Raw genomic sequence first — 6045 nt, forward strand, 5'->3', positions numbered from 1 at the left:
TCTCCCCAGCTAGTACGCACTTCACGACCCTCTGTCAGTCTGCGGCCCAGTCTGTCCCCACCATCAGGGGCTCCAGTGAACACCTGACTGGCAGAGTAGATTCCGGGTTGTGTTGTGCCGGCTGGAGGGGTTCCTAACATTATAACCGGCCCACTCACGGAGACAAGGTTAGAATGGATACAAGTGGATCCACACCGTCTCCGGCACAAACCCTAGCAGGCCACGTTGAGTCCTTGTACCAGATGATGCAGGGATTGGCTGAGCGTATGTCTGTTCAAGAAGAAGCCACAAAAGCTTCACAACCGACTCCAGGTCCCATCTGTGAACCCAAAATGAACTTACCAGATCGGTTCTCCAGAAATAGAACCCTGTTTCGGAACTTCAGGGAGAGCTGCAAGCTCTATTTTCGGATGAGACCCCGCTCCTCCGGTTCAGAGCAGCAAAGAGTTGGGATTATTATTTCCCTTCTACAGGGTGACCCCCAGTCCAGGGCGTTTTCTTTGCCGCAGACCAGTCCGGCCATGCAGTCCGTAGACTCCTTCTTCGAGGCACTGGGTCTACTGTATGATGACCCGGATCGAGTGGCCTCCGCGGAAGCTCATCTACGGTCCTTGAAACAAGGCCGACGGTCGGCAGAAGAATACTGCGCTGAATTCCGTAGATGGTCACCTGATAGTGGATGGAACGACCCTGCCTTACGAAGTCAGTTCCGTCTCGGCCTATCTGAACAGATTAAAGATTCTTTGGTGCAATACCCGTCTCCTAGTTCTCTGGAGGATCTGATGCACCTCTCCATTAAAATTGACAGGAGATATAAGGAGCGGAAAACTGAAAAGGAAACATCATCACCTCCATCCGCCTTCGTTCCTGTTTCCCAGGATGGTGAGGAGCCTATGCAATTAGGAGCATATCGTCTCTCTTCTGAAGAGAGAGACAGGAGACGTTCGCAAGGTCTATGTCTATACTGTGGCATAAAAGGCCACTTCTCCCGTTCTTGCCCAAATAAGTCGGGAAAAGACCATGCCTAGGGAATGAGGGGAAAGTTCACCTAGGTCTGCAAATTATCTCCCCGAAAAATGCTGTATTAATCCCTGCACAGCTCACCTTCCGGGCTCGCTCTGTGGACCTGTCGGCCTTCATTGATAGCGGAGCTGCAGGCAACTTCCTTGATATTGGGTTTGCCCGCTCTGCCGGAATTCCGATGGTAAAACTCAACTCTGCCATTACTGTCTGTGGCTTAGACGGAGGTCCGTTGCCTGGTGGCAAGATTTCCTGGGAGACCCCGCCACTACAGTTGAAGATCGGAGCTCTCCATTCTGAGTCAATCACCTTCTTCCTGATCGATTGTTCGTCGGTTCCTATAATCTTGGGCCACCCATGGCTTTCCTGTCATAACCCTGTCATAGACTGGGTAAAAGGAGAGATTGTCAAGTGGAGTACTTATTGTACACAGTCTTGTTTGTCACTATCTCTGCGTATGATTCAGCCTATTCCGGAGCGGCTTCCCTCACAGTATCATGAATTCTGGGACGTGTTCTCCAAGAAGGCTGCTGATACCTTACCGCCACATCGTGACTTTGACTGTGCCATTGAACTTATTCCTGGTTCCAAGTTACCTAAGGGGCGTTTGTATTCCCTTTCTGCTCCAGAAACAAAATCCATGCAGGAGTATATCGACGAAAACCTGGAGAGAGGCTTCATCAGGCCATCTAAGTCTCCCGTAGGAGCAGGATGCTTCTTTGTATCAAAAAAAGACGGAGGGTTAAGACCTTGTATTGACTACCGGGGATTGAATCATATCACAGTCAAGAACACCTATCCCCTTCCGCTCATCTCGGTATTGTTTGATCAGCTAAGAGGGGCTACTGTCTTCACTAAAATCGACCTTCGCGGAGCATATAATCTCATCCGTATCAAAGAAGGAGATGAGTGGAAGACGGCGTTCAATACGCACTCTGGCCACTACGAGTATCTGGTCATGCCGTTTGGCCTCAGCAATGCGCCTGCAGTGTTCCAGGACTTGATCAACGAGGTCCTCCGAGACTTCCTGGGTGGTTTTGTGGTCGTCTATTTAGATGATATCCTCATCTATTCCAAATCTTTACTCGCACATCAGACTCACGTCAAACAAGTCTTACAAAAATTGCGGGAAAACCATCTCTACGCCAAGCTGGAAAAGTGTGAGTTTGAGGTGCAGAAGGTATCCTTTTTAGGTTACGTAATCTCTTCTGAGGGATTTTCTATGGATTCAACAAAGGTCCAGGCTATTGTGGATTGGGTACAACCCAACAATCTAAAGGCGGTACAGAGGTTTCTGGGCTTCTCCAATTATTATCGAAGGTTCATTCACAACTTCGCTGACATTGTGGCTCCCATTGTGGCTTTGACCCGTAAAGGAATGGACCCAACTAATTGGTCGTCTCAAGCAGTAGCCTCATTCAAAAGTCTGAAAAAGGCCTTTATCTCAGCTGAGGTCCTTAAACATCCAGATCCAGCTAAAGCATTTGTTCTAGAGGTCGATGCCTCGGACGTCGGGGCCGGCGCCATTCTATCACAGAAGGATCCTCATACTAATCGTCTACACCCATGTGCCTATTTCTCCCGTCAGTTCTCTTCAGCAGAAGCCAACTACGATGTCGGTAATAGAGAACTATTGGCAATCAAGTGGGCCTTCGAGGAGTGGCGGCATTGGTTGGAGGGTGCTTCGCATCAGATCTCTGTCATTACCGACCACAAGAACTTGCAATATATACAGTCAGCCAAGCGCTTAAACCCTAGACAGGCCCGCTGGGCATTATTTTTTACCCGGTTCAATTTCCTGATCACCTACAGACCAGGTTCCAAGAATGTCCGGGCAGATGCCCTGTCCAGGAGTTTCATGGCACACCATGTTCCAGTTACTAACCCAGAGTCTATTATTCCTCCTTCCATAATCCATGCTGGGTTAACCCAAGATCTGAATGTTACACTGCAGAGATTCCAGAAATTAGCCCCAGATGCTACTCCGGAGCAACGACTTTTTGTTCCAGTCCACTTAAGAAAGGCGGTTCTTGTGGAAGCACATTGCAGTAGGGCTGCTGGGCACCCTGGAATTTACAAGACGCTAGAAATCCTTTCCCGCATGGTCTGGTGGCCATCCATGTCTGCCGACGTCAAGAGGCATGTCCTCTCATGTGAGATTTGTGCTAGAAACAAAGTGCCTAGGATCCGTCCAGTAGGCCAATTAGTTCCTTTGGCCCCTCCTGCGAAACCATGGACTCATCTGTCTATGGACTTTGTAGTGGATCTACCACCTTCTGCAGGACACAACACGATTTGGGTCGTGGTAGACCGGTTCAGCAAAATGTCACACTTCATTCCGTTAACCAAACTACCTTCTGCTCGGAATATGGCTCTCTTATTCATTCAACATATTTTCAGGCTCCATGGACTCCCTACTGACATCGTCTCTGATTGGGGTTCTCAGTTTATAGCACAATTCTGGAGGTCCTTCTGTACCCTTATCGGAATCAAGGTCAGTTTATCATCCGCCTACCACCCTCAGTCAAATGGGCAAACTGAAAGGGTTAACCAGTCCCTAGAAAAAATTTTGCGATGTTACACATCGGAGTTCCACGATAATTGGTCTTCCCTGTTACCCTGGGCGGAATTCGCCTGTAATAATTCCTGTCACTCAGCTACAAAAATCTCTCCGTTCTTCTGCAATTATGGTTTTCACCCCAGATCTAACTCCCTGTATTCACTCCAGTCCGTTGGTATCCAGGAGATCCGTTCCACTGCAAGAGATCTCAGAGTTATCTAGAAGAAAGTTCACTCATCATTGAGACAAGCCTCACTTGTGGCAAAAAAAAATTCGGACCGACATCGTACCACCTGCTCCCTTAAGGTTGGCCAGAAGGTGTGGCTGTCTACAAAAAATATCAGGCTCAGACAGCCTTGCAAGAAGTTGGGCCCTAAGTTCATCGGGCCGTTTCCTATCATCAAACAGGTGAACCCCGTCGCATTTAGGTTAAAAATTCCGGCCTCATTGAGAATTCCTAACACATTTCATTGTTCTCTGTTGAAACCGGTACTATTTCCTGGTCAAACCCAGTCTTCAAGTGTGCCTGGGAGAGGTTCCAGTGGACCACAAAAATTTGTGATTCAAAAGGTCCTTGATTCTAAAAAAGTTCAAGGACAGGTGCATTTCCTCATACAATGGAGGAATCGCGGATTGGAAGAGAGACCGCGGATTGGAAGAGAGATCTTGGGTTCCGCGGAGACAACTCCATGCCCCAAAGAAACTGAAGGAGTTCTTCAAAAAATTCCCTAGAAAACCAGGATGTTGGGGTCCCTCGACCCCTCCTCAAGGGGGGGGGGGTACTGTTACGAGCCACGGCGGTGCCCAGCCGCCGCGACTCACTCACCCGCGTCCCGGCCGTCGCCATGACGACCGGGACGTCATTTCCGGCCATAACCCGGCCGTTGCTGGGGCAACCAGTAGACGCTTCAGAGCTGCGTCCCGGCAATAGGAGGAGGCCGGGCGCAGCGTTCTACAGCCTGTGGGCTAATTAATATGGGCAGATTATAGGAGGCAATTACAGGCATTAGCCTGCAACTGTGCAGGCCAGGGGCAAGCCCTGATTGGCTGTTAGTGACTGCTTTATTAACCTGCAGGAGTGTGTTCAACCTGTGATTGGTTCAGCTGGGTATTTTAGGCAATGAGGTCTGCTGCCTCATTGCCGGTTATAGCTCCTGTGTTCCAGTCTGCTAACCTGCTAGTTCCTGTCCTGTATCCTGATATCGCTATTTGACTCCCCGTGTATGACCCTTGGCTTTGATTTGGACCTTGCTCGTGTTTCCTGTGACCCTGATCTCTGGCCTGTTTACCCGTTCTGCTATTTGCCTGTGACCCCTGACCTCAGCTTGTTCATCAATACTCTTGTCTGCTGCCGGCCCTTGACCTCTGCGTGGACCTGACTCCTCTTGCCTGGGTTCTCCCCAGCTGGTACGCACTTCACGACCCTCTGTCAGTCTGCGACCCAGTCTGTCCCCACCATCAGGGGCTCCAGTGAACACCTGACTGGCAGAGTAGATTCCGGGTTGTGTTGTGCCGGCTGGAGGGGTTCCTAACACTGCGTGTGTAAATTACTGTACTTTGTGAACTATAGAGGGGCTTATGACATGATATCAGCACTACATAGATTATTCAAATAATGAAATAGATTAATCACTCACAGTGCAAGACAATGACCGTGTGGATCAGTTGGATCAGTCACCCCCCTGGACCCTCCATTGTTGGGGTGACTGAAAAACCTTGGTTGGCATAGTAATTACAGATAAAGTATGGACTTGGCATACTAAAACAGTGATGTTTTGGTACAAGTATAGCAGAGAAAAAAAATGAAATAGAATTAAAAGATGTATTAATTTTAATGGGGGAAAAAACTACTTAAGTATTACATATTAAATTATGTACTTGTTACAAAACATTCAAATATTATATATTACAAAGTTTGGTTGTCTGTAGTATAAAAGCACACAGAAATGTCTGTTCATGTCCATCTACGATGTCAGGTAAAATATTTCAGTTGCTGGTCCTTGACATAACCAGCAGCAACATAACTATCACTCTTTGCGTTGAATTCATCAGACATTATCAGGTGCGATAATAACATGAAGTTCGGGAGTAGAAATCAAATAATTCATAAATTGACAGTATTATTGTGAAGCAAGTCGTAAGCACTATATGAACTCTTCCTCAATCTGGTGAGCCTTCAGCAGGGTCGTGCTGTTAGAAAGACAATGCTTGACTTACAAACATTCTGCTGAAGAGTTCAAGGGGCAACATTCAAGAAAGGTTGTAGTGTGCTTTACTCACACATGCCCCCTCTCTGCCCATATGCTTTACTCACACATGCCCACCTCTGCCCATATGCTTTACTCACACATGCCCCATCTCTGCCCATCAGCCTTATTCACACATGCCCCTCTCTGCCCATATGCTTTACTCACACATGTCCACCTCTGCCCATATGCTTTACTCACACATGGCCCTCTCTGCCC

Source organism: Mixophyes fleayi, chromosome 12 (genome assembly GCF_038048845.1).
Source record: "Mixophyes fleayi isolate aMixFle1 chromosome 12, aMixFle1.hap1, whole genome shotgun sequence".
Taxonomy (NCBI): Eukaryota; Metazoa; Chordata; class Amphibia; order Anura; family Limnodynastidae; genus Mixophyes; species Mixophyes fleayi.